Genomic DNA, 12,808 nt, shown 5'->3' on the forward strand with positions numbered 1-12,808 from the left:
TAAAAAAAACTCTAAGCAGCAAACAATACACGGTACATGATATAAAAAGAAAACAATGGCAGTCTAAATGCTACTGTAATACAAGTCAAAGGTTTGGCTAGCTATGGAACTAGGTTCAATCCACCATTTTCTGCATCAATGCATCACTACAAAAGTCAAAAGGTCTGCAGAGACCAATTTATGTCTGAATTTGAATGAATTTTTACTCGACATTATCTCTTTGTCTGAATTATTTGTAAAAAATCTTGACAAATCTGAATTTGTCTTACATAGGCAGTTGATTTTTCTTGACATATGTCTTGACAGTATTAACATTGTCAAAAAATTTCTTGACACTTTTTCAACAATCTGATAAGTGTCTTGATTAATCTCGACCAATTTTTGACCATCTTAAATTTGTCTTGATAAGTCTTGACATATTCTTGACATTTTTAATGATGTCTGAATATGTCTCGACACATTCTCAACTGTCTTAAAGATGTCTGAATATATCTTGACAAAATCTTGACCGTCTTAAAGACGTTTGGACACTATCTCAACAGTATAATTAGCTTGCAGTGGGTATTATACACATTCCTGACAGTTTAAACACTTTCTTATGCTGTTTTATACTCATTACTATTACCGCTACAATAAACTTAGAAGAATTAGGATACAATAATACATTGCTAATGATAAAAAACAACATGTTGGTACAATAATTGTTTATTTTCCATGTTTACGTTGAATATTATGCATGAAAAATGAAATATGTCTGCAGTATGATTTGTTTCAATCATTTAGCAATTATTTATAATATTTATAAAGCAACATTTGTAATTGTTTACAAACCCACATTTAAATTGGTTTATATCAACATACTCACATTTGTATTTGTTAATATTTTCATACCCATATTTGTATTTATAAAATTATTAGAATACCCATATTTTTTAATTATAAAAATATGTACATGCCCAAATTTTGTTTTTGTTGAAATAAGAGTATATTCTGAAAAGAGAACTAAAGCAACAGATATATCATGCATATTGGTCATGGTTTGTAAAGCTCAGAATTGTCAAGTAATTCAAGACACAATTCAAAATGTTCAGAATATGTCAATCCATACTGAGAAATAAAAAGAATGTCGAGAACCTGTCCAGAAATATCAAGACAGCGTTCAAAGGTCGAGAATTTGTCAAGAAATTTCAAGACCATATTCAGAATATCGAGAATATGTCGAGTAAATTGCATACAAATTTAATATAAATCAGAAATTGTCAAGAAAAATAAAGATATGAGTCATACTTTTTGAGAATGTCAAATATTGTTCATGCAAATTGAGACAAAAATTGGTCTTTTAAGACTCTTGGACCTTTGTAGTGCATGTAACAAGTCTGGAATATGAAAGTTGTTTTCCATTCGTTTGGTGTTTTTGAGCTTTTGATTTTGCCATTTGATGAAGGACTTTCCGTTTTGAATTTTCCTTGGTGTTTGGTATTTCATTTTTTTTTCAAAACGTTAGTCAGGGTAAGTTTTTGCTGATAGTTACGAAATACCCGCCATATGAATCCACACTTATTTAGATGCAATGAACCGATAGGATACAATGTACATACAAAACGTCTTTACTTGTTTCTAAATATCTCAGGCCACAACAACATGTCTCTAGCATGTATAGTGAGCGGCCTTTACTCAACAATCTGTTATACTCTTAACGACAAACTAAAGGTCATAATCATATAAATCTATTCCTATCAGGAATTGATATGACAGTTGCTTTCACTTGTTCCGTTGATTGACAGGGGGTTCCATTTAGTCAGTTTTATACTTCTCCTATTTGAATTTGCCTTTGACATGTTTGAGCTCGGTATATTTTGTTATACTTTTTTTCATATAATATAAACTATCCTTGATAGAGTAAGAAGATTACATTCTGTTAAAATTGAAACCAAAATGGTTAATTTTACAAAAGGGTTCAGACTTTTTACAAACGTATTAAAACGATTATTTATCGTCGTCATATTTTGTTTCATTAAAATCATTCTGGTCATCTTGCCCTGGAGTTGTCAGTTATTCTTTGTTCTATGGTTTTAGTTTCCCTTTGATAATTTACGCCTCTTTTTATACATAATCGAAAATGCCAGACCCTCATGGGTGGTCACGGTCGTTTAACACCCCATAGCTCTCCATCAGAAACGAAATGACTTTTATATTATCAATTATGTGTTACCATAAGGCTTTCAGCATTTGTGAAACCAATACCATAAGCCTTTTTTTGTTTTTTGTGTTGTTTGTGGATGCATTTCTGTAATGTCTTTTTTATATAGCCCGCAAATTTAGATACTATCCATGCATAATCATTTATATTTGAATAAACGTATTCTTAAAGGGTATCAATATGTAACATCGTAGCAAAATCTATCATAGATCTTATTTTTAAGTATTGCTTTTTATCATTTCTTTCATAGATCCTATCTTTAAGTATTGTTTTTTATCGTTTCTTTCATAGATCTTATCTTTAAGGTTTTTTTTCTACCGTTTCTATCATAGATCTTATCTTTAAGTATTGTGTTTTATCGTTTCTTTCATATATCTTATCTTTAAGCATTGTTTTATTGTTTCTTTCGAAGATCTTATCTTTAATTAATGTTTTTTATCGTTTCTTTCATAGATCCTATCTTTCAGTATTGTTTTTTATCGTTTCTATCATAGATCTTATCTTTAAGTTCAGTTTTTTATCGTTTCTTTCATATTGTTTTTTATCGTTTCTTTCATAGATCTTTTCTTTAATTATTGTTTTTTATCGTTTCTTTCATAGATTTTATCTTTAATTGTTGATTTTTATCGTTTCTTTCATAGATCTTATCTTCAAGTATTGTTTTTTATCGTTTTTATCATAGATCTTATCTTTAATTATTGTTTTTTATCGTTTCTCTTATAGATCTTATCTTTAGGTATTGTTTTTCTATAGTTTCTTTCATAGATCCTATCTTTAAGTATTGTTTTTGATCGTTTCTTTCATATTGTTTTTTATCGTTTCTTTCAAAGATCTTATCTTTAAGTATTGTTTTTTATCGTTTCTATCATAGATCGTATCTTTAAGTATTGTTTTTTATCGTTTCTTTTATAGATCTTATCTTTTTTGTATTGTTTTTTATCGTTTCGTTGATATATCTTATCTTTAAGTATTGTTTTTTTATCGTTTCTATCATAGATCTTATCTTTAAGTATTGTTTTTTATCGATTCTTTCATAGATTTTATCGCTTCTTTCATAGATCTTATCTTTAAGTATTGTTTGTTATCGTTTCTATCATAGATCTTATCTTTAAGTATTGTTTTTTATCGTTTTTTTCATAGATCTTATCTTTAAGTATTGTTTTTATCGTTTCTTTCATAATGTTTTTTATCGTTTCTTACATAGATCTTATCTTTAAGTATTGTTTGTTATCGTTTCTTTCATAGATCTTATCTTTAAGTATTGTTTTTTATCCTTTCTTTCGTAGATCTAATCTTTAATTATTGTTCTTTATCGTTTCTTTCATAGATCTTATCTTTACGTACTGTTTTTATCGTTTCTTTCATAGATATTATCTTTAAGTATTGTTTTTTTATCGTTTCTTTCATAGATCTTATCTTTAAGTATTGTTTTTTTATCGTTTTTATCATAGATCTTATCTTTAAGTATTGTTTTTTATCGTTTCTTTTATAGATCTTACCTTTAAGTACTGTTTTTAAATCGTTTCTTTCATATTGTTTTCATCAAGAACCCTACCAATAATCGGAAGTCTTCCAACAAAGTAATCAATGAACAACTAAAGGAGTTGTTAGCTATATGCTTAACACACGAAATCTCGTAGTCCCTTATCATTTGTTAAAATAATCCATGGTTACTGGTTGGTTAAGTTAGGGACTATGCAAAACAATGGGCTAAGTGCGAGCCAGACTAAACTTAATTTAACACTTATCCGGATTAATCAAAATTGTGTGGGACATGCCGTAATAAACGCTTTTTAAAATTAGAATGAAATATGATCACTTGTGTTTCTCGCCATTTGAGAAAAGCTGACGATGTTTATGATTTGTTCTTTATTGTGTCCATTATGCTTTATTGGTGTTCAGGAAATTAAATCTAAAACAATATTTAAAAAAAGAACACTTAAAATAATTTGGATTGTTTTAATCACGATATGGAATTAAAAGCAAACATTGGAATCCCACTTATAAACAAGAGAGTAAATTTTATAATTCACAAATATGTGAATTATTTCTTTGGTAGATCAAACACACCGATGTAAAACACTCTTCGTTTACTTTGTATTATCTCCCGAGGTTTATATTTGATACCAAACCGTTACAAAACCGAAAAAAAATATATTTAGCAACTTAATCTACATTTTCAAACTGACATGTTGCTCAAATTATTACTACGATTTAGTCTAATGAAAAAGACGACGTTCAACAATATTGTGCTGAGGTATTCTCAATAAGCGGTGAACATCAGAAGTGGAATATAGAAAAAATCTCTAATTTCATATTCAACGATCTTCAAAACAATCATACAACTTTTGCAGCAATATTTATTTATTCATGTGTTCCTCAATTTACACTGCAGAATTGAAATATCGACTCAATCTTCCCATTGTATATTATTTTTGTTCTACAAATAGGGAACCGGAGATACACATCACTCAATTAAGACGATATCATTGAAATTTTGCGTTTTGAAATCAGGAACATATTGGTCAAGATGCGCAAATTATTTTAGGTAGGCGACACTGGTAGCCTTTTCTTCCACTCCTCTGTCCATATCGTAAACTTGGATATGTGTGATGGCTCGTTTCGAAGCTGAAATATTTTTACAGATGCAGTTAAATTTTTAGGGTGCGAGGTGATATTAAATTTGTCACAAATTGGGAAACCCCAAAGGACCCCATATGCTGAGGCTTCGGCAAGTAAAATATTCCTTTTTCAAACAGTTTAATTCTTTGAAATTCAGTTCTTTACAAACATTTAATAACTCCAAAAGTTTTACATCTTTATTGTATTACCTTCTGCTCTACAAACAAATTACACATGGTTAAGCGCAGTCAATTACTTAAAATAGCATGACGTCCAATATAATTTCATAACGGTTGTTGTATTTCTAATTATCAGTTTGGCATAAGCATTAAGGATATCGACAAATATATCTCGCGTTTGAGAACAACTCCGATCTAGCTGATGTTAAATCCATATGAGTCATAATTTAGAAAAAAAAATGGTTTCACAGAATCTTCCTACGTTATTTAGTTTGATGTTCAGGTATGTTGATGATGTTGTTTATACCTACGTTTCAGTTCTTGGTTGTAAATATTCCGTTTAGGATAATACGAAATCAAAAGGTTCTGTTACATTTTTATATCTGGATACCTTTTGTCTTTCTTGAAACTTGTACAAATGTATGACTAGAAACCTGGATGAATGACAGAAATGACGATTTAAGTTTACCCTTGCTAACTATCCATTTCGCAATATTGATACATTCTCTGCCTAATTGAATGTTATGCAATTCAGTTTAAAGGTTCACATTAAATGGACTTCGTTTGTACTGGGGCGTTTTCCTATGGCAACAACTATAAGAACGAACGAATAGAATATGAAGGATTAAAGTTACAATCACAGTTTATTTGGCCAATACGATGTGTCTTATTCTCGTTTTCCATGCTTCATATATATATTCTAGTTGATATTTCAAGTAATTAGATAAAGAAATATAGGCACTTTAAATTAATTTTATTTTACCATGTTTACATTTTATGAACCCGATCTTGGGGTACCAGTAAAAGTATATAACTTCCGTTTAATAAGAAGAAATACAAGAGACTCTCGTAGTTAATTCAAAATAGAATCTGTACTCTAATACTTATCAATTTGTATTAACAAATTGTACCTAAAGGTACTAAACGTTATGTTTTTTAAATGCAGGTACATGATTTGCAAAGAAAATAATTAATAGTATCACGTTTAATCAGTTCAATCAATGATTTAAATAATTTTTCTTTTGTATTATGCAGTGTTATTCATATACTGAAATCTGATCACAACAATTATTTTCAAAATATGAAGAAATATTGCCACATTGACACTTAGTTTACATGTACTTTTGATTCATTTTATTCGTTGGATACCAACTTTCGTTAATTTCGTTGGTACAGGTGATTTTAAATTTGAACGAATCCTATTTTTTAAAGGCTTTTATGCGTACTTAGCGAAACCACGAAATCAAATATCCACGAAAATGTAAGTATTCCTCAATTCTCGAAAATTGGTGCCACAAAAATAAATGAATCCACGATATTCTGGAAAAAAGAATAGTACATTCATATATGTATCATTTTTTTTATGAAACGTAACAATCTCGTTTTACCGAGGAATACTGATATCCACCACTATTGTCTCTCTTAATGAAATTAACAACTTTTCATAGAACCCCCTCTTAGCAACAAACAACACACAGTACATGATTTAAAGAGAACATGTTGGCACTCTAAATGCAACTGTCATACAAGTGAGAGTTTTATCTAGCTATAAACCATGTTTAATCCACCATTTTCTACATAAATGCCTGTACCAAGTCAGGAATATGACAGTTGTTTTCCATTCGTTTGATGTGTTTGAGCTTCTGATTTTGCCATTTGATAAAGGACTTTCCATTTTGAATTTTCCCAGGTGATCGGTATTTTTGATATTTTTTTTTTTTTTTCAAAACTTTAGTATCTGTTTTATTTTTTTTTTACCTTTTACGAAAACAAGTTATTCCGAGGATAACGAAAATGCTGATATTAAATAAAGAATCATCGTTCCAAATACTAAAAATAAATATTTGCATTCCTTATCAATACAAACAAAACTTTTAGAATCCGTTTCCTTATATGTATTACTTTTATGCAAAAAAAACCCGTCTTTCAGTACCAAAAATGATAGTGCCAAATGACAGTTCTTGATATGCAATAACAAGACAAAATATTGGAACTTTTGATCAGCATCGCTTTTAGACAGTCTGTCTAATTTACAAATATATATATAAATAAAAACCAAGTTCAACATTCGTGTGTATTACGATAACGGCAAGTCACTGAATTATTTCCTGTAATAAAATAGTGTTAACCTTTTATCAGTTTAGAAATTATCCTATAACTGGTACATATAATTTGAATTGCATATATATTGTAGAAATAAGTTCATAAGGAATATCACCCGTTGTCAAAACTGCTTTCAGGTTTTTAAGTTAAGCAGAAGAGAAAATAAACCAATCACATAAAAACAGATGCAGTGTAATAAGATGACAATTATTTATAGTATTACCATATATAACAATAATCAACGGATATGTTTACACATTAGATCATGTATATTTTAATTTGATTTAAAGGGGTATGTATAACCTGTTATATTGTTAACAGCTTTTTTTAATAATTTCTCTCATTTAACGATATATTTTGTTATCTAAATTAAATAAATGACAATTAAATACAAGTTATCAGATTTATTGACTTTTGTTGTTTCGTTTCAATAAAACCAAAATCACATATATATAATTTTACAAGATAAGTCAGCAATTATATTTCGTCTTGTGTATGCTTTAAGACACAGTGGACATACATAGTTAACATACTGTTTAATTTCTCTCGAACTCCTGCCTTTCATTTCATCTGAAATATAATACAACGAAAAGTAAACACGTATTGTTATATTAATGAAATACAATAAGCTTATAAACGGGAAATAAGAGTCAACAGCTATTTAACCAATGAACCAATCTCACAAATCCTTTAAGAAGAAACAAATCAAGGTAAAACATCAACAACCAAAACAGCAATAAATGCGGGAATCGCATGAACCCCGAATCAAGCAAAACTGAGAGCGTAGACAGGGTAAGTTTCTCCAGATAACGACAAATTACCCTCCATATGAGTCCATACACAGAAAAATAGCAATGATCAGGGTAGGACACAATGTACATACAAGGCGTCATTGGTGTTGAGTAGTGAGTGGATTTTAATCAACAATTTATCTTGACGACAAACAAAACGTCAAAATCATATAAAGCTATTTATCAGGAATATGGTAGTTGTTCTTTCACTTGTTCCGTTGATTGATAGGATTTGATTTTGTAAGTTTTATATGGACTCCCCTTTTTATGAATTTGCCTTAGAGTTCGGTATTTTTGTTATGGTTTTTTTTTTCATATAATATAAACTATTCATGAGAGGGTAAGAAGCTCACATTTTCATAAAATTACAACCCGAATGGTCAATTTCACAATAGGCTTCAAATTGTTCACAAACGTATTACAATGCTTATCTATCATTGACACTCATACTGAAGTTATTCTGATCATCTTGCCATGGCGTTGTAAGTTTCTCTTTGAGCTATGATTTGAATTTTTCCTTAGTAACGTACGACTCTATTTATACATTTACCGACCATGCGAGACCCTCATGGGTAGTCAATGTCGTTTAACACCCCTAGTATTTATATATTTAAAATCATGCTGCGGGTAAAAAATATTATCACAGAAAGCAACGAAATTTCGAAACTTTTGTCAAATAAGCATGCTGCTTTAGTTACTGTATTGATTTCCCTTAAACAAAGAGTTGTACGTATCAACCAAAAACTTTTTAATATTAAACAAAAACTGTGATTGTAAAAAAAGTCGCATCAGCCAATTATCCATTTATTTTTATCATGGTGTTTCAGTGCTTTTCAAATATGCTAAATCATACATTGACACAAAGCTGCATCATCAACATCAGTAAATACATACAGGCATGTCCAAAATTAGTGCAATGACACGAACTAGGTACAGGAACACGAACATACCAATATAAGAGTGCACAAATGTGGAGGGTGTGATTCAATATCAGCAAGTTAAGTACACTCAGTTTGCTTTCAGTATCGAAATAGCACATGTTATCATAATATTAACATTATACTGATATTTGGTCACGTTATTTTTTGTATTCAATTTTTTATTACTGTTGAAATCATGGAGTGAAATGATTTCATGATATGCTACATGTAACACTACTCCAGCATCTGCAATTATCCCCGGTTTTTAATCGGGTTAGTTTTATATGTTGTGTTTTGTATACTGTTGTAAGTCATTTGGTCATTTTTTGCCATGGCGTTGTCAGTTTGTCATCGACTTATGAGTTAAAATATCCTGTTTGTATCTTCCGCTATCCGTTCAATTTCCATTATATGTTTGTCTGTTATCTTTGATTTATTCATTATCGATATCAAAAAATAGTGAGTGGGTTGAGTGCTCCAGAATCCCATTCACAATGTCACATATTCAAATGTCTGGCGTCAATGTGATGCGTCGCCGGTTGTTGCATTTAATGACATATTGATATTTAATTTGTTCATGCATGAATATATTGTAAAAATCAGATCTCCAATAGATGCATATGAATTGATTTCTAACTTTTTAATGCCAGAGCGGTTAAGAGTGCAAGATAGTTTATGGACACTTCTTTTTGTTAAGACAAGATGTTCAAAAGTATGAGAAAAGGAGATGTAGAGTGATTGCAATGAGACAACTATCAACCAGAAACCAAATGACGTAGATATTAGAAACTACATGTTACCATAAGGCTTTCAGCATTGGTTGTCGTTGGTTCATGTCTGTTATGTTTATTTTTTTCTGAAATTATATCGTTGCAAATTATGCCGTTAGTTTTCCCCTTGAAATTGTTCCACCTTTTGTAATGTTGGGGCCTTTTATAGTTGAGTATATGGTAAAGGTTTTGTTTATTGTAGAGGGTTTAATAGTGACCTAAAGGGAAAACGGTACTATTACATTTTCCCAGCATTAGGTTGGTCTTTTGTGTACCCAAGGCAGGTGAAGGAAGTCAACTTAGGAGCGCTGTGATTGGATGTTAGGGTACAATATATTTTTTTATTTATCTATGAATAACTGCAGTGTGTATATTTACAATATAAATTTTGAAACCTATTGAAATATTTTCTAGAGAATTATTCGAAAAGACTTCAAAAATTTCATAAATTTGGTGTAAAATGACGGTGGGCATGGATAACATTAACAAGCTCCATTGGAAGTTGGTCATGATACTATTTGGCTTCAATTTTCAAAACAGAATAATAAAGTACTAACACCACACATAACTGTTTTATCGGGGTTTTTATTATAAAAAGTGGTAAATTTAGAAAATGTTAGTATTGTCGCCTATGGCAGAATAAATAGTACCGTTTTCCCTATACTGAAGATAGCAAGGGAAATCAAAATCAATCAGACTTCAGTTAAAGTAAACTATTTTGAAGCTTTTGGTTAGTACATTTGATTTTTATCACAAAGAATAGAATTTTTTCACTGAGAACAATACTGTGTTGAGAGAAGTGCTGAGTCATCATAATAAGTCAAATTGATGGGTACTGATATAAAACTTTATTCTAGGATTTCAATATTAACTATATTGTATAAAATGCACCAAACTATAGTTCTTTTGTATTTGTTTTCACCTTTCGCAATGATTAATTCAATTGGAAACACCAGAATTCAAGTCGCGACAAATATTTTTAACTGAAATATTTGCCTTTTTTGCTGTGTAATTCCCTAAATGTATCACTTGGGTATTTCTGTAGACATAATCTATTCAAATGGGAAATTGTCTGGTTAAGTTTGTACTGTTTATGGAGTAAGGCAACATTTGGTCATACTAGAAGCATTTTCAGTGTTAAAATTGTCCATTTAAGGAAAAAAGAGGCCCACTTGAGGCTAAATTTAGATAGAATTTATACTCTCCTGTGTAAAGAATTGGTCATATTCTTGGCAATTCATGCAGCAAATATTTCAATAGTGCTTCATTTTGTAGTTTCTATCTTTTATTATATCAGGCATATATAATTTTTCATTTTCTACTGTTTGAAAGGACTTTTGTTGGAAATTAATACTCCAAAGGGACATAATTCAGCTTTTTCATAGATTAATACAGGCAACAAAGGCAACTTTACAGCTGAGTATTTTGCATATTTAATGTTGAAAGTGTCTAATATCTTTGTTCTCATCATCTCAAGACAGAATAATGGATTTTATAACAAGCTCTGAAATTTTGAACCACAGTATGGCATATACTAAAGCATGGAATGGAGATTAGTATGAAAAATCTTGAGTTTGTGCTTATGTTGTAAATTTTAGATGAAATGAATACAAATTGAATGGAACTGTTATTTTTATCTGTTTAAATGGAACTGTTTATTATTCTTTTTAAATAAGATAAGATATGATTGGATACAGGTTGTTTATTAAGCCTTATCTGAAAGAAGTAGAGAAAGAGGTAAACCAGCATGTAGGGGTGGGGACATTAAATGATCCATGTTTCTTTAAGTAATGGGAACATACAAGTATTTATTATAGCCAAGGTTTTCACAATAACCCAGTATTGCATTAATGGTGTCAAAAGAATTCTTTATATCTTTATGTCACAGTATAGGGAAAACGGTACTATTACATTTTCCCAGCATTAGGTTGGTCTTTTGTGTACCCAAGGCAGGTGAAGGAAGTCAACTTAGGAGCGCTGTGATTGGATGTTAGGGTACAATATATTTTTTTATTTATCTATGAATAACTGCAGTGTGTATATTTACAATATAAATTTTGAAACCTATTGAAATATTTTCTAGAGAATTATTCGAAAAGACTTCAAAAATTTCATAAATTTGGTGTAAAATGACGGTGGGCATGGATAACATTAGCAAGCTCCATTGGAAGTTGGTCATGATACTATTTGGCTTCAATTTTCAAAACAGAATAATAAAGTACTAACACCACACATAACTGTTTTATCGGGGTGTTTATTATAAAAAGTGGTAAATTTAGAAAATGTTAGTATTGTCGCCTATGGCAGAATAAATAGTACCGTTTTCCCTATAGCATGTATAATGCCTTACATCCAGGTCATTTAAACTGTAGAGGATGTTTGTGTTATTGACAATTGTACTGCATCTTCATTTTTTTTTACAAAACTATGGACAAATACCTAGTACATGTTTTATACAGTCATGATAAACTTAATAGCGAAAAAAATAACATATTTCATTAACGACAAAAAAAAAAGCTAATGTCTATTTTCATGATTTTACAAACTAACAGAATTATAACGCATTTAAGGTTTCAAAACTATTTTTCTTGATTGTTTTGATACTAACGTTGGTTTTATGTCATGATCTTTTCATAATAATGTAGTATTACCTGCAACAGAGTTCGAAACATATATATCCTATCAGAATTAAAGTCAACAAAATGGAGATTGGCGTTCATTTAGTATGGACTGTAAGATATCGTAATAATAAATTAAAACCAAAGAAGGGTAGACAGAATTAACGCGTATATACTTATAATTCTGTGTTAAATTACAGAACAAGATACACTTTACTTGTACTAGTTATTAAAATTGTTATCTTATCTTTTCTATCATTTACTGAAACATACAGTATTTTTAAACATGTTTATATCAAACACAACATGAATTACTGGTTCGTGTTTTTTTGATGCACGTTTGCCAAATTAAGCTAAAAGCGAAAACCATACGCTTTGTTTTTCGTTTGAACGACCATCCTTGCATGCACAATTATATAATTGTTATGATTCTTCAATGATAATATGACGCCAAATGCATACTTAAATGAATATGAAGTAGTTTTTGATAAGTTGTTTTTCATAAACAAGTTTTATTTATTTACCTTTATTATGCCCTTGGTATCATCCCAAACAGGATATATTCATCGCTCACCCAAATAACAAGATAAACTGTTTGACTTGAT

The sequence above is a fragment of the Mytilus californianus genome, unplaced genomic scaffold (genome assembly GCF_021869535.1).
Source record: "Mytilus californianus isolate M0D057914Y unplaced genomic scaffold, xbMytCali1.0.p SCAF_9, whole genome shotgun sequence".
Classification (NCBI taxonomy): Eukaryota; Metazoa; Mollusca; class Bivalvia; order Mytilida; family Mytilidae; genus Mytilus; species Mytilus californianus.